This window comes from Pongo pygmaeus, chromosome 17, assembly GCF_028885625.2.
Source record: "Pongo pygmaeus isolate AG05252 chromosome 17, NHGRI_mPonPyg2-v2.0_pri, whole genome shotgun sequence".
Classification (NCBI taxonomy): Eukaryota; Metazoa; Chordata; class Mammalia; order Primates; family Hominidae; genus Pongo; species Pongo pygmaeus.
Window position 1 is genome coordinate 474149 of NC_072390.2, and position 25067 is coordinate 499215.

A 25067-nucleotide genomic window follows, 5' to 3' on the forward strand; every position below is an offset into this window, starting at 1 on the left:
TTTCCCCATGCGACCAGCCAACAGCTTCTTCACCTAGTCCCTGTTTCAAGCTGAATTTCTGTCTACTTCTCTATTGGAAATGGAGCTTCCCTAAAGACTGCCTCAACGTCAGTTACCACAAGGCCTTTTTTCCATCTTATGCTCCTAAACTTCTATGATATTAAATGATATTACCCTTTCTGGAAATTCTCCTGAGCTTTGATTTTATAATTTTACTCTAACTCTGTTTCATTCCTTCTTTTATAGCCTTTCTTTTCTCTATCCCTTTACTGCAGACATGTTGTACGGCTTTGTTCTTGACCTTCTGATCTCTCCACATTCATTCCCTCAGAGCATGTATCCATTTTCTTGGTGTCGGCCTTCTTGACTATCTGATTATTACCATCATATAATGATGTTGGTGATGAGCATAGCTAACATATCCTAGTCATTTTCCATGTAGGTTATAATAAGCACCCTATATAATTTGCACCATTTAATTCTTCAACCCTAAATGATACTATTACTAACCACATTGTATGCGAAGACGAAACAGATTTTCATCAAAACCATGGAAAGCAAACGTGAGGAGCCCCTGTGTGTCTCCTTTGTTAATGTCTCTGGGCATCATGGCATGTGGATTGCCGTCGAATGGGGATTAGGAAGCGCAGTACTGTGAAAACACCAGAAAATACGTTATGATAGCGGGTAAGGCCGCTCATCTCTGCACATTGAGATGGTTTTGTTTCTGAATCAGGTTTGAGATGAGCCAATCCTGACTCCATCGTGCCACCAGGGATCACGAATTTAATAAGATCTTCGTGGATGCTTGGAACCCAACTGGTCTCTGTTTTCTACTTTAGGGAAAGAGCCACAGCTTGAGTGGGGTGGTTTTGGTGTCACATACGCGGTCAATAATACCCACCATTTTGGTGTCACATACGCGATGAATAATACCCACCTCTGCAGAGGAATCACTGTGGACTACTCCTCGTTTCATCCCACGCTCTTGCGATGGATCCCTCTCACCTGTTTACTGATTTCATTCAAATTCTTCAGCGACCACAAGACCCCGACTTGCCTTCTCTATCCTGGTTCCCATTACTCTGCTTTACAGGCCTGGCCTGCTCGCGGCTCCTCACACCAGCGCTGCATGGCTCCTTCCACGCCTACACCGTTTCCTCCACCAGACAGAACTAGCTTCCTCCATCTTTATCGGGCAAAAGCCTGCCCAGTGTTGAAGACCCTCCTCAGATGCCGCCTCCACGATTAGTCTTCTTCCTGACCCCTGAGCCTGTAACACGCGCCACCATAACTCTCCACCTCAGCCCACATTCCCACAGCACTCGCGAAGTCCGCGGCCCTCAACGTGGCGTTTCATTCTATTTTAGGGTATTTCCTGCTTGTTTCCTGCACACACAGTCGCGCGAGGCACAGCCCCGAGTGACCCGCGCACCAGTGGCCCGCGCTTCCCGCCGCGCCGCCGCAGGCTGGCGAGGGCAGCCTGAGCCGCTTCCCGCCCCCGCGGGGCCCGTCGCCAGCCCGCAGCTCTAGCGGGAGGCGGTTCCACAGCGCGCCTGGCAGCCCCACCACAGCCCGAACCGGCGCCTCAGGCGGGCTTTCCTCCCCTGGGGAGGCGCGAATCCTCAGGGGCTCCTCGAGAGGGAGCCAGGGAGCAGCTGCGTGCGGACATCTTTCGGCCCTCTGCGGCCACCGTAGCTTCCCGGCAGAAACGCGGAAGTGGAAATCTCAGCCATTCAGCTTTTGGATCAAGACGAAGGTGGGTTCTGGACAGACGTACACTGTCAGGGAGTGTTTACTTCCCCTCCACTTCTGTTCCTCCCCGCCCTGGTGCTGCTGCGGGTCACATACTCGTCCTGAGTCGGCTTCAGCCTCTCCGTGCAGGAGTCTCCCGGAGCCATGGAAGAGAACTCTTATATGAAGTCTACCAAGCTTGTGCTCAAGGGAACCAAGGCGAAGAGGTGGGTCCTGCAGCTCCGGCGGGAGAATCCTCAGTTCTTTTCGGACGCACTCCACCCCCGCGAATTCGGTAGAAGTCGTGGCCCGGAGAGCCGGTTTTGTGGCCTCCCAGGCTTCGCCCTGGCCCCTCTCCAGGCTGGACAGAGGCAGGACCGCAGTTCCTGGCGCCTGTGCAGAGAGGAGCTGCCTCCCGCACGGACGACCCTGGAAACAGGATAGACGGGTGGGTGACCCGTGGCCCCGTACCCACGAGTTTGGGTCCCCTGAGGAATCTCTCCAGGGCTCTGCCTGGTGGATCTGCGTTAGTCTGATCTCGTAGTTCATGATAATAACTTCCTTTGTTAGGGATGATTATTTTCTCCATTGTCTCTTCCTGGAAAAATTATTGATTAATTTTTTCTAAGCTAATATGTAGAGTGAAACCAGGATGAATCACACAGGATGAATTTTTGAGGTGTATATGGGCTTTGATAGGGATGTGGGCTCGAACCTGCACTCTGTCATTTACTAATTTTGTAATTTGTGTCAAATTGGTTAATATGTCTGAACTTCCATTTACTCATTAACAGATCAAATATCTTTGACCCTCCGTTTACACATTTATACTTTCAGACCATTTTTTATACCTTTAGAAGACGGTGAGGATTAAATGAGAGAACATATATGCAGTAAATAAATTGAGCCAAATGTGAGGAGGAGGTCGTAGTGGTAATTTATTAGCTCTTTAGGAAAAAATACCTGTGCACTCATATCCCCGCTTCTTTTATAACTGGCAGATTTGCCCGAGGTTGACTGTGCATACAAATATTGAGCATTTCCTCCTGGTCTCCGTGATAAACAGAGGTTTTGATATTTTTAGGCGAGATGGAAAGAAAGTATCAAGGAGTGAGCTGAAGCCACTGCCCTTGAGAACCCTCTCGAGGAGTCTGGGCTCATGAAGATGCCAGAATAAGTGGCAGGTATGTTCTGAATGAATCTGAGATTTTTACTCTGTGAATTTCCTGTGAGGAGTGGTGAATTATCTTCTGAAAACTTTATGATGAAAATGCAGACAAGAGTGTCTTAAGATTATCGTAATGATCATAATTAATGCTTATATAGCACTTTCAATGTGCCAGGAAATTGTTGTAGGCGCTTTGCACATTAACTTTTTTTCAAATCGCTCTTGATGTTTTATTTTTTTATTGCGATGTAATTCATAATTAAAAATTCACCCTTTTGTACAGTCAGTGGTTTTTAGTATATATTCAAGAGGTTCACCACTGTCTAGTTGCTCAGCATTTTCGTCATCTCAGAAGGAAATCTCTTCCTACCCATTAAAGCAGTCACACCCCATCCTCTCCCTCTCCTAGTCCTTGGCAACCACTAGTCTGCTATCTATGTGAAATTGCCTGTTGTGAATATTTCCTAAGAAATCATGCAACATGTGGCCTTTTGTATATGGCTTCTTTCACTTATAACATTTTTGAGGTCCATCATTGTTGTAGCACTTGTTCCTTTTTATGGCTGCGTAGTAGTCCATTGTATGGATGTAACATTTTGTTCATCCATTCATCAGCTGATGAACATTTAGTTTGTTTCTTGTTTCCCCTTTTTGACTATTGTGACTAATGCTAGTGTGAATAATCTTACGTAATATTTTTGTGGGCCTATATTTTCATTTCCCTTGGGTATACATACTTAGGAGTAAAATTGCTGGGTCATATGGTAACTCTAACTTTTTGAGGAACCACAAACTGTTTTCTGTAGATCCCGCACCATTTTACATTTCCACCAGCAATGTGTGAAGATGCATATTACCTCTTAATTCTCACAACAGCCTTGAGAGTTAAGTTTTTATCCCAATTTTTTAAGTGGGGAAACTGACTCCCAGAGAGATTCAGTACCTTTTCCAAAAATTGCAGAGCTAAGGATTGACAGAATCAGGATTTAAAATCTGGCAGTGTGGCTCTACAATCTGCTTTGAACTTTAACATAATATGTACAAAGCCTGAAGCAAATTCTCAGTACTGTGTTTAAGAGGGCATAGCAATGTAAGTCTTCCTAAATCAATAATTTATAAATGAAACAGCTTAAAAGACTTCCAAGTTTCAATCTTACGACATTTATTTATCACACAAATCAATATACCTAAACTCATCTATATAAATTACGTCCTGTAGTAAGAAGAAAAAGAGCAAAGATAAGAAGAGAAAAAGAGAAGATGAAGAAACCCAGCTTGATATTGTTGGTGAGTCACTTTTCAGTGCTCTATTCTGAAAAAAGTTAACATTTCTTGAGATCTCATTGAAAATGTTTTCCTAGTTAGAAATTTATGATGTATTCATATTTGTCTTAAAGTCCTTAAATATTACCTACAGTTGTAAATTCCATTTATTCTTTAGCACAGTAGATGCTACTGATGCCTTTACTTCATTGTCAGAACAGAGCACAGGAGAGAAGAATTACAACCCTCTGACTTAGTAGGCACCATTAGACTGCTTAATAGCCGGAGATTCTGATACATAATTTTAAAGGCTTAATGTAAATGTTATTCAACCAAATATATTTTACAAGTTCTTTTCTTTGAACATGTATACATTTTAATTATAGAAGTCAGTTGTCTCTTAAACGAAGTATCTTCACAGGAAAAATCATTATTTTGTGAACTCTGAAATGAATGAAAATTTTAAATACAATATCAGAGTAGCCTGTAAATCATACTAGAAATAAACTGACCCAAACACACTTAACCAGCCTAGTTTCCATTTAGTTGTTTCCATACCTTTTTTTTTTCTTTTAAAACTTGGCAAGTTGTATTTTGAATCTTCATAAATTATGGTAGCTTAAAAAATATATAAAATATGGAATGGTATAAAGCTAATGTTCTGGAAGAATCATTGCTTTTGAAATGGCAAATCAACAATTCTAAAATTAGGGTAAATATCTAGGGTAGGTATGTAGATGTGGAATTGCTGTGTCAAAGGATAGGTGAATGTTTAACTATGGAAGAAACTGCCAAAAATTTTCTAAAGTGGTTGTGCCATTTTACCCTCCCACCAAGAATGAATTAGTGCTCCAGTTACATCCTTTCCAAGAGTTGATGGTGTTATCAGTCTTTTCTCCCAGTCTGAGTTTTACCTTTTCAGTTTCTTAATGGTGGTTTTCGGATGGATAGCTTTTTTTTTTTTTTTTTTTTGTGATGGAGTCTCGCTCTGTCGCCCAGGCCTCCAGCCAGTGGCGCGACCTTGGTTCACTGCAAGCTCCACCTCCCAGGTTCATGCCATTCTCCTGCCTCAGCCTCCCAAATAGCTGGGACTACGGGCACCTGCCACCACGCCCAGCTAATTTTTTGTGTTTTTAGTAGTGACATCGTTTCACCATGTTAGCCAGGATGGTCAGAAGCTTTTAATTTTTATAAAGCTTAGTTTATTTTTTTTTCTTTTATGGTTACTGCCTTATCTCTTTGATCTAAGAGATCTTTGCTTACCCCAAAGTCAGGAAAATATTTTACATTGTCTTTTAGAGGCATTATAGTTTTAGTTTTTACATTAAATCTGTAATTAATCTCAAATTAATTTTTGGCATGGTGTGAGTTTGGTTTCAAGATTTACTTTTTTTTTTTTTAACATCTTGATAACCATTTAGGCCAGCACCACTGGTGTTTCCTTTTTCCATTAACCCAGTTTCGTATCTTCATAAAGAATCAATTAACTTTCTACGTATTAGTCTATTTCTGGACTCTGTTCTATCGATTGTCTGTTTTTCTGTTGGTATATTTCTCTTGATTGCTATAATTTCATGAAGTTTTGAGATCAGGTATTGTGAGACCTCCAACTTTGTACTTACTAACTATTAGTTTATTAATTTCTACAGTGAAGTCTGTTGGATTTTCTCAGAGAATTGTATTGAGTCCAGATCATTTGGGGGAGAATCAACATCTTAATATTGGGCCTCAATATTTCAAAATTTTCAATGTAGCTGTCTTGATGCCTGTTTAAAAATTTATTCTTAAGTATTTTATAATTTTACACTACTGTCAATAGAACTTTTGAATTTGATTTTCCAGTTTTTTGCTGTTAGTACGTAGATCTACAATTGATTTTTGTATAGTGAATTTGTAGTCTGATAAGTCTGTTTCACTTATTAATTCTAGTGGTTTATTTATACAGAAAACTAACAAATTTGCAATTATGTTTCCTGTGACTATCGTTTTACTTCTTTCTTTCTAATCCTTATGTCTTGTCTTGCTTTTTATTGGTTTATTATACTGTTCAGGACTTCCATAGTGTTGAATAGAAGTCGCGAGAATGGTCATAATTGCATTGTTTCCAAGCTCAGGCAGAAAGCTTTCAGTAGTCCACCATATGGTATGATGTCTGTAGGGTCTCCAGAGAAAACCTTTATCAAGATGAGGACATTCCTTTTAAACTTTGTTTCTTGGGAGTTTTTATCATAACGATGTTTAATGCTGTCAAATGCCTCTTTCTGTATCTGCTGAGACGATTATACAACTTTCTTCATTCTGCCTATGAATTACATTGGTTTCATTTTCAACTTTTAAACTAACTTTACATCCCTGAGATAAACCCCACTTGGTTGTGGTGCGTTGTCCTTTGGGATATTGCTAGATTTGATTTCTAGGTTTTTTTTTTTTTTTAAGTTTTCTATATTGGTGTTGATGGGAGATATTGGACTTTTGTATCCTTTTCTTGTAATGTCTTTATTTGATTTTGGTGTCAAGGTGATATTGGGTGTCATAAAATTAGATGGAAAGTGCTGTCTCGAATTTACAACATCGTAGTTTGCAATACACAGATTTGATTTACCCAGGAACTAAAGCTAAGTAAGCTATGGGTTAATAGAAGGTCTGTGAAGGGTACTTAGACTACAGTAAGATTGGGGAAGAAAATTCCATTTCCAAATCTAAGATATATCATTCGTTTGTGCCAACCAAATAATGAAGGCGGAGATTTAAAGGGGTCCTTAGCACAGAAGCACTGGGTTAGTCAGAAGGCGAGGTGAGCTGTCACACAGGCTTGATGCTAGAATGAGGGTGCCCTGGTAGTATCTTATCAGCCATGACACTGGTGCATCAGGCCATTTTTTTTTTTTTTTTTGAGACAGGCTCTTGCTTTGTTGCTCAGGCTGGAGTGCAGTGACATGATCATGGCTCAGTGCACTGTCGACCTCGTAGGCTCAAGCAATCCTCTCACCTCGGACTCCCGAGTAGCTGGGACCACAGGCTCCTACCACCATACCCAGCTAATTTCTTAATTTTTTTGTAAAGATGGGGGTCTCCTTTTATTACCTAGGCTGATTTTGAACTCCTGGGCTTAAGTGATTCTCCTGCTTCCACCTCTCAAAGTGCTAGATTACAGGCATGGCAGACATATGTAAACATTCTAAACTATGTGAAAATACGTGAAAAGCTTTATTATGCATTGTGAGACAACACAGCGGGAATATTTCACCATCTGCCTAAGGTTTAAAAGGAAATAACTTTAAGCATGTGTCTAAATAGCAAGTAATGTTTTAGAGCGGATTCTCTTAAATTCAGCTTGGGCGTCTGCAGCATATACACAGCTTGAGCTGTAACCTGACATAGAGACAGGCAACTTCAGTGCCCACTGTTCTTAGGATCCACTGCTTTTTCACAGCTAAAACCCCCGAGTGGCACTGTTAGGTATTATGTTATGTTACTTTAGTCGTTAAACATATAAGCATACCTCCAAAGGTTCAATGTAGGCCACTTGCAGAAAATAGGCAGAATGCTCACATTTAATTCTTGATGGTACTGTGTTTAGCTTTCTTATTCTTTGAAATCTCATTGAGAAAAAAATACTGGCATCTGCTCAAAGTAATTTCTTTTTCAGTTGACAATATTATAAGTAATGTTATTGTATCATTTCCCTACTTGGACAGAGTGTGAAAATTTTGAGGGGCTTGTCTGCCAGAAATTTCTTCTTCATTTTCAAAACATTAATGAGATATTATATTTAAATGATTTCATTTAATATTAAGTGTACTTGGTGAATGTGGCATAGAACATACAAAATAAAACTAATTTAAAATTATTGACTATTACATTTATAAGAAAGACTTGCTAATCATAACACTGTTCATAATGATTCAGAATAAAGCATTATTTCTTTTACTGAAAACAATTGCAGCTATAACTCAATCATCCAAATTGTCATTAGTTTTATTGCTTTCTAATCGTCTTTAGCTGAAATTTTAATTTTGATTAATTTTCTTTTTCTCCATTGGTTTTGTGTGTGTGCGGTGGTAAAATATACAGAATATAGAATTTGCCAGTTTTTCTATTTTTACGTGTACACTTCAGTGGCATTTAAATGCATGCACCATTTTACCTTCCCACCAGCATTGCAGAGGGTTTCAGTTTCTCCACATCCTGCCCAACATTTGTTTTTCTGGTTTTCTTGGTTTCTGTTTTTTGTTTTTTGTTTGTTTTGATAATAGCATTCTAATGGGTGTGAAGTTTTATTGCATTATGGTTTGATTTATATTTCCCTAGTGACTAGTGATGTTGAGCGTCTTTTCGAGTGCTTATTGGCCATTGGTATATCATCTCTGGAGCAATGTCTGTGTATATCCTTTGCCCAGTTTTGAATTGTGGTGTTTGTCTTTTTGGAGTTCTCTATATAGTCTGGATATTAATTCCTTATAATATATGTAGTTTACAAATATTTTCTTCATTCTCTGGGTTGCCTTTTACTCTGTTGACAGTGGTTCTTGATGCACAAAAGTTTTTAATTCTGATGAAGTCCAGTTTCTCTATGTTTTCTTTTGTTGCCTGTGCCTTTGATGCTCTATATAAGAAATCATTGCCAAATTCATTGTCGTGAAGCTTTTCCCATTTTCTTCTAAAAGTTTTCTAACTTTAGCTCTTACATTTAGGTCTTTGGTCTATTTTAAGTTACTTTTTGTATTTGGTGTTAGATAAGGGTCCAACTTCATTTTAGCTAAAATTTTATGTATTTTAAAATTGATTATGAAAATCATGAAATGTTTAGTTGAATACAAAATTTTGTGCAGTGGAATTAACTGAATCATTAAAACCTTTTTATTATGGAAATATCCAAACTAATCCACACATAGAAGAATATAATGAGTCCCCATGTGCCCAGGCCCCAGCATTAATTATCAATATTTTGCCAATCTCATTTCATTTACTTAATCACCCACACACACATTTTTTCCTGGAAAATTTTAAGTAAAATCACAGATATTATGTCATTTTACCCATAAGTACATAAATGTACATTTCTTAACGTGGTATGTCTTTCTCTCATCACCTGTTTTGTTCTTTATACATTATACTATGTCATTATCAGACCTTGTAAAATTAACAAGAATTCCTTAATATGTCATATCCAGTTAATGATTGACTCATTTCTACTCTAGCTAAAGTACAATTTAGGAGGAGGTTTGAGGATATTTTTTAACATTAAGATATAAACTTTTATAACAACTGTTAAAATAATTTTTGCAAGAGTCTAACATTTCTATTGGCAAATTGGAAATTAGTATACGTAGACACAGATTCTGCTCGTTTTGCTTTCAATCTAAAATCATAGTTAAGATTACTGGCCGGGCACCGTGGCTCACACCTGTAATCCCAGCACTTTGGGAGGGAGAGGCGGGTGGATCACGAGGTCAGGAGTTCAAGACCAGCCTGGCCAATGTGGTGAAACCTCGTCACTACTGAAAATACAAAAAAAATTATTCGGGCATGGTAGCAGGCTCTTGTAACCCCAGCTACTCGGGAAGCTGAGGCAGATAATTGTTTGAACCTGGGAGGCAGAGGTCGCAGTAAGCCAAGGTCGCGTTACTGCACTCCAGCCTGGGCAAAAGAGCGACACTCCGTCTCAAAAAAAAAAAAAAATCTATCTATGCTAGAAAGTCTTCCTGTAGAGGCATTTTTAAGAAACATTATGATAGGCATTGCCACTGGAAAGCAGGCATGAATAGATGGCTGGGGTCTATCATGAGAGAGACCGTTCTCCATATATCAATTTGTATGTTTTACATGTTGTCTTTTGTTTTGGTCTTTTTTTGAGACAGGACCTTGCTCTGTCACTCAGGCTAGAGTACAGTGGCGTGATCATAGCTCACTCTAACCTTGAACTCCTGGGCTCAAGTGATTCTCTTTCCCAGCTCCCCGAGTAGCTGGGATTACAGGCATGAACCCCCATGGCTGGCTGTATGTTGCTATTTTGTATTTTAAAAACCTAATTCTGACTGTGCTGGTAGTTGCATGAATCTGTGCACATACATGCATATACATGTAAAACTGGTGAAATCTGAATAAGCTTCATGGATTATATCAATGTCAGTTTCCTGATTCTAACAGTGTATGATACTTATACAAGATGTCATCATTGAGACAAAGCGAGTAAAGGATATGTGAGATCTTTGTATTATTTCTTACGACTGAAAATAAAAAGTTTTTAAAACTAAGTTATAATAACAAAGAACTCTGTGTCAAAACTAAAATATAAAGTTGAAATATCAATTTTATTTTTTAGGAATCTGGTGGACTGTAATAAACTTTGGTGAAATTTCAGGAACCATAGCCATTGAAATGGATGAGGGAACCTATATACATGCACTCGACAATGGTCTTTTTACCCTGGGAACTCCACACAAGAAGGTTTGTGTCTGGAAGGGAAGATCCTGCCACAAGTGTAGATTTTAGGACATTCATTCACTTAGGCCAAACTCTAACTAGTCTCAAACATTTTCCAAAGGAATGGAACCATTGCATTTGACTCTTCCATTTTTTTTAATTCCTTAATATTTACCAGCCATTGGCAAGTCCCTCTTTCTAATATAAGCATTTGAAAACATTCCGTGTAGTTCCAGAAGAGTATCTTTGGAAATCAAAACAACATGAATAATTAAAATAGTAAGTGGAAAGAAAAAAGAAAACCTATTTGAGTCAAACATGTTTGAATTTCTTTTTTATTCAGACCTGTTACCAAAACTAACCTGGGTGCATTTAACAATTTGAAGTTTCCTCATTTTCTTTAGCCCATTAGGGGAAGCACTAATGAGATACAAAGTAATTAGAAGATAAAAAGCAGTATCATTTGGTCAGCAAAGCCATCCATTGAATAAATGAAAGCATTTAGCTTTTTAAATAAGTGTTTATTTATGACTGTATTTTAAAACATAAAGAGAAGCTATCTCGAAAGTTATTAAATAAGCATTATATCACCCTGTCTTACTGAGTGTATAAAATTAACACTGTAGTTAAAAGAAGGTAAAATAGATCTTGATTCCAAAGTTACAGTATTACAGTGACATCAGTATATCTGAATATTCTTACATTTAATTGCAGAAGAAAATAACCACATTTTTTAAAGCAAAATAATGTCTTTATATTTACAGCAAAAGTCAAATTTATTTTCAAATGTTTTTTCTCCAATAATTGATGAGGGCCCTAGTCCTGCAGAGCAGTTTATGGCTGTCAAATTATCTGATTCCAGGTGAGCTTATGTTGTAATATAATTAGTAACCAGTTATTTTAAAAATTTAATTGTATTCATTAAAAATTTTAGTATCTGTCTTAAGCCCACGGTAATTTTGATATAAAAAACAAAATAGCTTTTTTGAAAAGTAGATTTTGTGATCTACTTTTAGTGGATTTCCTATCAGTATATAATGCTAGGCTGGAAAAAAGATGTGTAAGTTAAAAAATGCAGATTAATAATTTCACACACCAAATGAGATAGATTAAAAAATAAATCAAATAGTACAAAACCTGGTTCACTGTTGCTATGATATTTAAACTCACTGTTTGGAAGTCTAAAGACAAACAGGAAGACTAAAAAAAGGAATATTGTTGAAACCAGCAGAGAATGTTACAGCATCGTAACGACAAAAGAATATTTTTACTCACTAATTTTACAGTCATTTTATAAAATAAACTTTTGTATTCTCACTTTGTGCAGAAGTATAGAATGATTCTTTGGGTAAAAGATACTAAAAGTGAATTTACATATTTTAGTAATTGGTTATATCAACACGATAATGATTTCCGTTACATAATCATTAACGTATAAAGGAGTAAAAGTCAATTCTGGCATCCAAGGAGATTCTTGGTAAGGTGAAAGAAATCATAATTTGAAAAAATCACATTAAGATGATTATTTCTATAGTTTCTTTGAAAGTCTGATAAGTAGGGTGAAAGACAAAGAATAAAAGCAGAGGAAGAAAAAATTCAATAGTTTTAAACTGCTTTACAATTATAAACAAAAAAGGATTATAAAGAAAATTAACTGACAAATGAGGAAAATATTTGCAACAACCTTAATAGGCAGTGAGTTTTTACTCTTCATATGTATCTTGTATAGATTTCATAGCACTGAAGACCCCAGTAGAAAAATTGCGAACAATCAGATATGAATAGAAAAATGGACAAGGGACATTACCAGATAATCTAAAAACTAAAAAGGAAAGGAAAAGAAAAACAATTGTTATTCTAGTTAACTACTAAAATGCAAATTAATAGGATACTGTTTTTTTTCCATATCCGGTTTTCTTTTTTTTTTTTTTTTTATTGCCATGAGTAAGATTTTATTTTATTTTTTTATTTTTTTCTTTTAATTTTATTTTCTCTTTTTTCTTTTTATTATTATTATTATTATTATTATTATTATAATACTTTAGGCTCTATGGTACATGTGCACAACGTGCAGGTAAGTTACATATGTATACATGTGCCATGCTGGTGCGCTGCACCCACCAACTCGTCATCTAGCATTAGGTATCTCTCCCAATGCTATCCCTCGCCCCTTCCCCCACCCCACAACAGTCCCCGAAGTGTGATGTTCCCCTTCCTGTGTCCATGTGTTCTCATTGTTCAATTCCCACCTATGAGTGAGAATATGCGGTGTTTGGTTTTTTGTTCTTGCGATAGTTTACTGAGAATGATGATTTCCAATTTCATCCATGTCCCTACAAAGGACATGAACTCATCATTTTTTATGGCTGCATAGTATTCCACGGTGTATATGTGCCACATTTTCTTAATCCAGTCTATCATTGTTGGACATTTGGGTTGGTTCCAAGTCTTTGCTATTGTGAATAATGCCGCCATAAACATACGTGTGCATGTGTCTTTATAGCAGCATGATTTATAGTCCTTTGGGTATATACCCAGTAATGGGATGGCTGGGTCAAATGGAATTTCTAGTTCTAGATCCCTGAGGAATCGCCACACTGACTTCCACAAGGGTTGAACTAGTTTACAGTCCCACCAACAGTGTAAAAGTGTTCCTATTTCTCCACATCCTCTCCAGCACCTGTTGTTTCCTGACTTTTTAATGATTGCCATTCTAACTGGTGTGAGATGGTATCTCATTGTGGTTTTGATTTGCATTTCTCTGATGGCCAGTGATGGTGAGCATTTTTTCATGTGTTTTTTGGCTGCATAAATGTCTTCTTTTGAGAAGTGTCTGTTCATGTCCTTCACCCACTTTTCGATGGGGTTGTTTGTTTTTTTCTTGTAAATTTGTTGGAGTTCATTGTAGATTCTGGATATTAGCCCTTTGTCAGATGAGTAGGTTACAAAAATTTTCTCCCATTTTGTAGGTTGCCTGTTCACTCTGATGGTAGTTTCCTTAGCTGTGCAGAAGCTCTTTAGTTTAATTAGATCCCATTTGTCAATTTTGGCTTTTGTTGCCATTGCTTTTGGTGTTTTAGACATGAATTCCTTGCCCATGCCTATGTCCTGAATGGTAATGCCTAGGTTTTCTTCTAGGGTTTTTATGGTTTTAGGTCTAACATTTAAGTCTTTAATCCATCTTGAATTTATTTTTGTATAAGGTGTAAGGAAGGGATCCAGTTTCAGCTTTCTACATATGGCTAGCCAGTTTTCCCAGCACCATTTATTAAATAGGGAATCCTTTCCCCATTTCTTGTTTTTGTCAGGTTTGTCAAAGATCAGATAGTTGTAGATATGTGGCATTATTTCTGAGGGCTCTGTTCTGTTCGATTGATCTATATCTTGGTTTTGGTACCAGTACCATGCTGTTTTGGTTACTGTAGCCTTATAGTATAGTTTGAAGTCAGGTAGTGTGATGCCTCCAGCTTTGTTCTTTTGGCTTAGGATTGACTTGGTGATGCAGGGTCTTTTTTGGATCCATATGAACTTTAAAGTAGTTTTTTCCAATTCTGTGAAGACAGTCATTGGTAACTTGATGGGGATGGCATTGAATCTGTAAATTACCTTGGGAAGGATGGCCATTTTCATGATATTGATTCTTCCTACCCATGAGCATGGAATGTTCTTCCATTTGTTTGTATCCTCTTTTATTTCCTTGAGCAGTGGTTTGTAGTTCTCCTTGAAGAGGTCCTTCACATCCCTTGTAAGTTGTATTCCTAGGTATTTTATTCTCTTTGAAGCAATATTGAATGGGAGTTCACTCATGATTTGGCTCTCTGTTTGTCTGTTATTGATGTATAAGAATGCTTGTGATTTTTGTACATTGATTTTGTATCCTGAGGCTTTGCTGAAGTTGCTTATCAGCTTAAGGAGATTTTGGGCTGAGACAATGGGGTTTTCTAGATATACTATCATGTCATCTGCAAACAGGGACAATTTGACTTCCTCTTTTCCTACTTGAATACCCTTGATTTCCTTCTCCTGCCTAATTGCCCTGGCCAGAACTTCCAACACTATGTTGAATAGGAGTGGTGAGAGAGGGTATCCCTGTCTTGTGCCAGTTTTCAAAGGGAATGCTTCCAGTTTTTGCCCATTCAGTATGATGTTGGCTGTGGGTTTGTCATAAATAGCTCTTATTATTTTGAGATACATCCCATCAATACCTAATTTATTGAGAGTTTTTAGCATGAAGGGTTGTTGAATTTTGTCAAAGGCCTTTTCTGCATCTATTGAGATAATCATGTGGTTTTTGTCTTTGGTTCTGTTTATATGCTGGATACATTTATTGATTTGCGTATATTGAACCAGCCTTGCATCCCAGGGATGAAGCCCACTTGATCATGGTGGAGAAGCTTTTTGATGTGCTGCTGGATTTGGTTGGCCAGTATTTTATTGAGGATTTTTGCATCAATGTTCATCAAGGGTAATGGTCTAAAATTCTCTTTTTTTGTTGTGTCTCTGCCAGGCTTTGGTATCAGGATGATGCTGGCCTCATAAAATGAGTTAGGGAGGATTCCCTCTAGAACTCAGGGTTAAGAATCTCACTCAAAACCGCTCAACTACATGGGAACTGAACAACCTGCTCCTGAATGACTACTGGGTACATAACGAAATGAAGGCAGAAATAAAGATGTTCTTTGAAACAAACGAGAACAAAGACACAACATAACAGAATCTCTGGGATGCATTCAAAGCAGTGTGTAGAGGAAAATTTATAGCACTAAATGCCCACAAGAGAAAGCAGGAAAGATCCAAAATTGACACCCTACCATCACAATTAAAAGAACTAGAAAAGCAAGAGCAAACACATTCAAAAGCTAGCAGAAGGCAAGAAATAACTAAAATCAGAGCAGAACTGAAGGAAATAGAGACACAAAAAACCCTTCAAAAAATCAATGAATCCAGGAGCTGGTTTTTTGAAAGGATCAACAAAATTGATAGACCGCTAGCAAGATTAATGAAGAAAAAAAGAGAGAAGAATCAAATAGATGCAATAAAAAATGATAAAGGGGATATCACCACCGATCCCACAGAAATACAAACTACCGTCAGAGAATATTACAAACACCTCTACGCAAATAAACTAGAAAACCTAGAAGAAATGGATAAATTCCTCAACACATACACCCTCCCAAGACTAAACCAGGAAGAAGTTGAATCTCTGAATAGACCAATAACAGGAGCTGAAATTGTGGCAATACTCAATAGCTTACCAACCAAAAAAAGTCCAGGACCAGATGGGTTCATAGCCGAATTCTACCAGAGGTACAAGGAGGAGCTCGTACCATTCCTTCTGAAACCATATCAGGTTTTCAAGTATTTTTTTAGAGTCATAATGTTTAAAAAAAAATCCATGAGAAAAAACATACTCTGTTAATTTGAGGTAAGAATGTAAATGGAAGCAGCATTTTCTGGAAAGCAGTTTGATGATATAAGAAATTTATAATTTATACCCTTCGATCCAATTATTTCTGGGAATTTTTTCTAAGGATAAATCAGTTTTATGTACAGAATAGATGTAAATAGAACTATTTATGATAAGCAAAAAAGTAAGTTTTAGTAATGTATTATTGAACTTTATAACTAAAGAGGTATAATTGAAGAATGATGAATTTTGAAAATATTTGTTACATAATGTATAAGGTACAATGTTTATATTAAAAAAGCAAAATATAAAACTAAATTTAAAACTGCTCACACCACCATGCCCAGCTAAGTTTTTAAATTTTTTGTAGAGATGGAGTCTCACTCTGTTGTCCAGGCTGATCTTGAACTTCTTGCCTCAAGCAGTTCTCCCATTGGCTTCCCAAAGCACAGAGATTACAGGAGTGAGTCACCACTCAGCCACATGCATCTTTTGAACACTTGGAATATGTCCAGTCTGAAACTTTAGATATGTACACACCCACACACATACACATGTCCTGTTTTGTTGTTCTATAATTAATTTTCTCTCAGTTTTTAACTTTTATCTATCTTATTAATGTATAGAATTGCCCTGAAATCTGGCAATGGAAAATATGTTGGTATAAATTCAGATGAACTTGTTGTTGAGCGTTCAGATGCAATTGGACCAAGAGAACAATGGGAACCAGTCTTTCAAAATGTAAGTGCTGTTATTGTTTATAAAATCTTCCTGTTAGTTTAACAGAAAGTCTGTAACAGTCAATCATAGTATATTTAAAATGAAAAAGTAGGATGCAATAGTATAATACATTAAACTGGAATAAATCAGAACATAGAGCCTTAAAGAGATCTCAAAATATAGTGCAACAAAAATAGCATTAGTACTTTTGCCCACAATTATTTCGGTATACCCTTAGTGCCTAGATATGGATCTCATTTCCATTGAAGAACCAGTCAATTTTAGGTCTCAGAGTAAGAAAACAGAATAGTTCCTAAGTATCTTCTTTGTAGCAGAAATCATGGATGCTTTCAGAAACATTACAGACTGTAAGCAAAATGTGGAGCCAGCTAAGACCAAGTTGTGACAATTTGCGTATAAAATATCAATAATAATAGTTCATTGAAGTAAATTATCTCTAAAAGACTTTCAGTTCATAAGCTAATAGTTTATGAAAAGATAGTTTTAATATAAGAAGAAAAAGGATAATATACTAATTCTTCATTTTAGTAAGAAGACAGTTGTAGTATATGGATGTTTTGTTAAATCTTTGTTGATACAGAATACATAATTTCCCTTTTCTGTTTGTGTGAGAAGATTGAACAAAAATATATGAGTGCTAAACAGTCTTTAAAAAGTAGATAACTATATCAAATACAGTAAGGACCAGTGGGCACCATGCAGAACAAGCAAATAGAAGATTAGCTCAGCCTTAGAGTAGCAGCTTTGGTAGTATACACTAATGAATTGAAAATAGGAACTCAGCAGTGTTTTCTAAGATGACAGATTAAACAAACATCCCCCCAGAAAGAGGTAATCACTTAGACTAATTTCCTCATCCCCTAGGATAAAATCTTAACTCAGTGACTTGAAAACTATTTTGACCCAACCCTTTGAGAAATGCATTTTTACATTGCAGCCCAGCACACACATATGTATAACTGAAGCAAGAGTTGTACTTAACAATACTTACTTATCTGTGTGTTATGCACCCTGATATTTCTTATTCTCTGTTACCCCTTCCTCTGTGTGTCTGTGTGTATTCCTTCCCCCGCCCCCCCCATACCATTCAGGAAACAACACTACATTGATTTCATTACCCGCGAATGTGTTGCAACCCCTTTGAGATGATCCTACTAGTTATGATGAGACACTTCTAATGAAAGTTACACCGGTAGAAAAGGCCAATATATCATAAGGCCTTAGATGATGACTTAGATAGTACTAATAATACAACACTTTAGGAAAGTTCATTTCATTTTATTTTTAGGAAGGACACTAAGTTTCAAAAATTTAAATTTAAATGAAAGAGGGTCTTAAAACTCTATTGCAAAAAGGACTCAGCTGAATAATCTGTGGCACAGGTTTAAATCGCCTGGACCACACCATGCGATGTGAACTGCCATGTTCCAGGGCTCACCAGGAGCCATCCAGATGAGAGACCACCCAGCCCTTGTGACTTGACTAAGATATTAAATCCATGTTATCAGCACGTTTTTAACTGGATGTGATATAAGGTTAACATATTTTGTAATCATTGTATTTATAAATATTTTGTCTAAATGTTATGGTATTCCAAGTTTTCCAAAAGAATCAACGAAATACAAGTTATAAATAAACATTTTATTTGTTACGGGAGTTAAGCTAACCAAATTTATAACCCAGATTTAGATACACAAGAAAATCAGTTTTCAAAGTTTTGTTTAAAAGCAGTGTAATACATCAAACATTAAACAACTAAAAAAGTATATGAATATTTATTTTCACACACAAAAGTCCCTCAGACATTGATTCTTAAAGTCAAAACACCAAAGGCATTGTATATACCTTTTCATGTTTTCTAATTCTGAAGAAAATAAATGTTACTTAAAATGCTAATATTTGAATAAAGTATGCATTCATAATTATGTTCTTGTCTTTAAAGTTAATTTTTGAAACAGAACTAAACAGTTTTATCTTCAGTAGATCTTTTAGAAAGGAAGCAATCCTACCTCATCTAATTAGAATTTAGTCCTACTAGGAAGATACACTACAAATGTTTATTGTGGTAATCTTTGAATAGTAAAATGAAAGGTGATTTTGGTTTCCTTTTCTATATGTTCTTGTATTATATTTTCCATGTTCCTTTCTTAAGTTCTTTTCTGTGATTTTTAAATCAGGGAGGAAAAATTAATTCAGTCTAAACACTTAATGTTTCTTCTAGAAGAAGTATCCTCATGGCTATTTTGTTATTTTGTTTCACTTAGGGGAAAATGGCTTTATTGGCCTCAAATAGCTGCTTTATTAGATGCAATAAAGCAGGAGACATAGAAGCAAAAAGTAAAACAGCAGGAGAAGAGGAAATGATCAAGGTAATGATGACATTTTATACGGATGACTGCATTCACACATGCGATGTGACTGTATCTCTTTAAAATGTTAAATCATCATTTACTGTCACTTTAAAGATTTAGTTAATAGCTTTTTATAATGTGCTGTTTCAGATAGACTCATTTTTAATTATAAATGCCATAGTGGATGGCTTGTTTATACAATGTGGTAGAGAAATCAGTGCATCTAGGAGCTACCTTGCCATTATCTCCATGGATTAGTATCTTTTTCTGGTAGTTCCACATGCTCTTTTTAAGCTTTCATTTTCTTGTTTTCTTGCTTGTATTTTAAAATCTAATTTTTAAAATAGATAACATGTACACGTGATCCAACATTTTTAAATAAAAGCATATGAAGATGAAGACATATGCCTGCCATGCATCTTACTCACCTGTGTCCCAGCTCCTGTTCCTCTTTCCCTTTGTTTTGTTTTTTTATAGCCTCCTAAAATTTCTTTATAAACATATGAATACATTTATAATTTTCAACATTTTTACACTAAAGGCAGCCTCCTCTATAGTCTTCTCAGCTTTTGATTTTTTTTTTCCTTAAAATGGTATCTTGGAGAGTTTTCTACTATTAGTTTGAATGTACAAAATTTTCTCTTTTTCTTGCTTTTCTTCTCTTTCTCTCTCTCTCTTTTTTAACAGCCACATAATATTCCATTTTAGGGATGTACCTTAATTTATGTAGTCTTTTATAGATGGAAAGTTAGGCTGTTTCCAGTCTTTTGCTCTTACAAACAGTGCTGCAGTACGTAACATTGAATATGCATCAATTTGTAGATGTGCGGGTGGACCTGAAGATAAATTTCCAGAAGCAGAATTACCAGGTCGGGGTATATGCGTTTGTATTTATGTAATGCTTGAGCTTCTGTTATGATAATCACTCTATGAAACAAAAAATCATAGCAGAACTTCTGAGGCCTTAGCCCTTACATTTTAAAAATATTTTTATTAATACTACCTGTCTTCTTTGCATTAGGAGAAACATGAATCACATAAAACATGATTTTTATTTTATTTTTAAAATGTGTGTGCCTCACTAAGCTGGAAATAAAAGTTCCTTATTCTAGGCTAAATTCCCTCATCTGTAGTCAGACGCGTTATCCATTTCACCAGAGGCCTGTGCCCTCCCTAATCCTACTGTTTGTTTTACATCATTGTAAAAGTTAAACAGACATCTTCATATCAAGGTGAAATTCTAAATAATACTGTTAATATAACCTAGATAAATGAGGTACTTAACTGGAGTTTGATGAAAACATTTAAGTCTTAATTTCTTAGACTCACAAAAGCCACTGATCTTTAATGATAAACATATACCAGGATGTGTCTAAAGAATAACTCCCGCCTTCTTGACACATGGTTTTTCTGTGTCTTGGCATTCCAACGCAGTACTGAGCATCGTGAACCTTGCTTTGTTTGTCTCTGTTGGGAATCACAAGTTGCATCCAGTACGACCCAGATTTGTTGGCATTGTGGGGGCCAGAGTGGAAGGCTCTAAGAGAGGGGGCAAAAGCCTTTTCTAAAATGCCCTTCATTCTTATAATTAGAGCATAAAAATTTATGTTACATTTTCCTCTACTGCCAGTGTAATTTAAAAGCATCTCTCAATTCTCTGTACGTGCTTCATGTTAGATTTCCAGTCATATGTTTGATTTTCTTTTTAGAATAGTTTTGATTTCAGATAATTTCAAATCTAAAGCTCAAACAATTTCAATCTAAAATGTAGATATTTTCTTACAGTTAGAGAAGTGAAATGCTATATTTTTTCACTGCATGCATCCAGCACATGCGTTGTAGTCTTCAATTTCCATAAGGCTCCTGACAGGAGAATGTGAGCTCAGCCTTACAGACAGGAAGACAGCCTCTGACCCTCCTTACATCCTCGTGGTTTTTGACAGTCAGTTCATCGAAATCACAGTGATTTCAAGGTGTGGTAAGACAGGATGTGTACCCAGGCTCAGCTAACTCCAGAGGCCACTCTCAGTATTTCATAGCACATTGCTTCTCAGGAAACAGGTCATTGAGGAAATGCAGATGGGTTTGTGTCTTGCGTTTAATTTAATTTATTTATATTTTATTGTATCATGTTTAAATTTTTTCATCTGGATATCATCACAAAAATGTTATTGAAGGCAACAATTGCAAATATATGTGCAGTGCTTTTCACTTATACAAAGACACAAAGATACACAAAGATTGCATTTTTCACTATTTAAAGCAATTTTCAGATGAAATACAAAGTTTTCTGGGTCTCTTTGGTTAGTCAATTACTTGGAAGCTCTGAACAGTGATTATTTAGGACTCTTTTCGTACCACTTAATTGCAGGCTGTCCTAATTAATCTCTGTCAGCCCTTCACTTTTAGAACCTTGCCTTATCTGCCAGAACACAGATCCCTCTTACTAAAGGTAGCATTGTGTTACAGGCCCTAGCAGGGAATGTTTTGAGGTCTGGGACCCCTCAAATCAAAACTGTCACAAAGATGTCATTGGCACAAACATGTTATTTGTCATCACTTTCTAAGCAGCTCTGAAGCTGGACTCCGGCCACAGAGATCCCTTAGGAGACATGAATCCTTACCATTGCCCATTGCCTGTTCTGTGGGTGATCCTAATTGTTGAATGCAGATTAATTAACTTATGACATGTGATAGTAAACATCTGTCCAACTTAGGAGGACATAAGAAGCTACTAAAAGAGGTGGGTTCCAATTAATTAAAAACAAGTTGTGTAATCTTAAAAGTTTTAATAGTTTGGTAATAGCCTGTGCAATGTAAAATAGCTATTGAGCTTTCAATCTGATCAAATGACACTTGTCTACTAGGGATAATTTGATCCTAGTGTATTCACTTGGAGGACAAAATTAAATTAATGATTGCTTTATTGCCTAGCAGGATCTGATGTATAAAATGTTTCTGAAATAATTTTGTCTGTAGTGTTTCTGACACAAGGGCTGAGGAGGAAGCATGTGATAGCACTTACTCATATAGATTATATATATGAAGTAAAAACACATAGCCAGAACCCGTCTTTTTCTGAATATTATTGCTCAGTTAATTTTTTCTTCTGCATAAGAAATCATCTCGAATGTTCTTATGTGATATGTAAAGTGGGAAAGGTGGAAGATAAACACATAACCCATTGGATTCTCTTTTCCAATATCTAGATTAGATCCTGCACTGAAAGAGAAACCAAGAAAAAAGATGACATTCCAGAAGAAGACAAAAGAAATGTAAAACAATGTGAAATCAATTATGTGTATGTATGCTTTTCCTTTTAGACCTACAGATTTGACAGTGAAGTGCTTCTCAAAGTGCTTTCAAAATAAATTACCTAATTAGCTGGGGATGGTGGTGCATGCCTGTAGGCCCAGCCACTTGGGAGGCTGAGACAGGAGGATTGTTTGAGCCCAGGAGTTCAAGGCTGCAGTAAGCTCTGATCACCACTGCATTCCAGCCTGTGTGACAGAGCAAGACCCTGTCTGAAAAAATGGAAACTGATGGACAAGAAGAGGCAACACAATGTAGCCTCTAGGACAGAGCACTGAGCTAAATGCTTTTTTTTCTTGAGGGTTCAGTTTTCCTAATCATCCTACCAGCTCCCAAAGCTAGTCACTTGGGTTAGTCAATCTCTCTATTAATTCATAGAATGGGCATGATGCCAGTCAAAGGCTGTGCTATGGCCAGGACACAGGGGACTCCAGCCAGCATGCCCTAATAGAAGTGGGGCCTTGTGCTACCCAGTCAATGAGTGGCCCTGCTCTTGAGAAGTCTCGAAGGTCATCTTTGTTGTTCAGAATCTCCAGCTTATTAAAAAAAATACAGTTAGACTTTTTTTTCTTCCTCAAGATGGAGTCTCGCTCTGTCCCCCAGACTGGAGTGCAGTGCCACGATCTCAGCTCATCGCAACCTCTGCCTCCCAGGTTCATGTGATTCTCCTTTCTCAGCCTCCCGAGTAGCTGGGACTACAGGCGCACGCCACTATCCTCGGCTAATTTTTGTATTTTTAGAGGATACGGGGTTTCACCATGTTGGCCAGGCTGTTCTCGAACTCCTGACCTCGAGTGATCTGCCTGCCTTGGCCTCCCAAAGTGCTGGGATTGCAGGTGTGACCCACTGTGCCTGGCCTATAATTAGACTTTTTAATAAGTAAAAAAGAAATTAACAGTATTTATAAATTTAATAGTAAATATATATAATCACAGTTTGAGGTATTTTTCAATGAAGACATTTTCTTTGCAGAAAGAAATTTCAGAGCTTCCAAGACCACAAAGTTAAAATAAGTAAAGAAGACAGTAATATTCTTAAAAAGGCTCAGAAAGATGGATTTTTGCATGAGATGCTTCTGGACAGGTAGCTATTTATTTACTTATTTCCACTATTTTAAGTAGCTAATAGAAATGGCATGTAGAAAACCTATATTCTCTTAAATTACTGTAGTTTTCACATTTTTGTCTTTATTTCTAATTTATGAGTGTGGTAATATTACCTAGAGAGGACATCATGAGTTTGGGAAAAGACTGTCAAGAAAGAATATCTAAAAATTATAACCGATTCTAAGTATATACTTTAAGAAATTCAGGTTTGACTGTATCTACTTCATAAATTTATCATTATCTTTTTATAACTATTACAACCAGAGTTAGAAAGAAGCAGTTTGACTAATATAAAAATTATGTGGATTCTGTTAGAGTAGTTCGGGTTCCTTAAAATAAGCATAGATCAACTAAAAAACTAAGTATAAAAGCTAAACAAGTGAAATTGAAGCAGTTTTATTGTAAGATTTGGAAGAGTGCAGGATGTTTATCATAGCACATTATTAATATTTATCACTCTTCCGTAGAAAAACAGATGTTTAGCTATGAGTGTACAAGTATAAATCAATTAAGTGTCAGATTTTGATAATCACCAGCCACTCATTCAAGTCGTATGTTCCAAAGTTACTCTTACCCTTTTTTAACATTACTTGATACAGGCAATGTTTAATTACATATTTCCTGTTAACTAGCTGGTAGAGTTCATACCTAAAATTAGTAAATAATGTTAAGAATTTTTTTCCAGCTGAGCAAATGAATATGTATGTAGTTGTAAGAAATCAAGAAGATGTTATAAAATACAATCAGGATGTGGACACTAAAACGGAATAACGTCTATGTCCTGTAACTTTTATCACTTGTAATAATACAGCATTCTCACCTTGTTAAATGGAAATTTAGAGCACCATTAAATTCTGGAATAATTAAAATTCTATTTGGATTGAAAAAGCCCTTAGACAACATTTATTGAATATTAGGAAATAACTTTTATAAGATTAGAATCCATTTTTTATAGAAACCAAATTTAAAAGTATACATATTTTAATATAAGTGTTGTGGTAACACAGTAACCAAAATTGAGCACACATTTTTAAAGCTTTTTATATTTATTAGCAGTTGAATATATATGGCATGTTATACATAGATTAATTTTACTATTTTTCTTTGTTTTAACAGGAGAGCCAAATTGAAACCGACAGATACTGCAAATGACTGGGACTTTTGTTTCTGCCTTATCTTTTTGTGTATTTTTCTGAATAAAATATTCAGAGGAAATGCTTTTACAGAGTTCTTGAGTTGTTGTGAAATTGTTGTTTAGCTAGCTGCTAGTTTATCCAGGATTAAGCAAGTTTAATCAGGATTCTTCACGGATGTACTTTTTAGCTAACTACAGTTTTTCATATGGAAATGAAACTTACAGTACACACTTAACATACCACAGAATTTTTTTCTGGATTTCCTGTCCTGAAGCATGAAGTATACTAGAAACCAATTCTTCCTGTGCTACTTGTGGAATCTTTCTTACTGGATCATAATCTTACTTTACTTTATACAATAGATGCTTAATCAGTGCCTTTAATAGGAAGTGAGAAACTCCCAATCCAATCAACAAGGCTTTG

At 36.4% G+C, this 25067-nt stretch overlaps 1 pseudogene; it reads left to right on the plus strand.

Moving 5' to 3' along the window:
• The first annotated feature begins 1754 nt into the window (after positions 1 to 1754).
• Positions 1755 to 24727, plus strand: LOC134738420 (protein FRG1-like; annotated as a pseudogene).
• Positions 24728 to 25067: the final 340 nt, after the last annotated feature.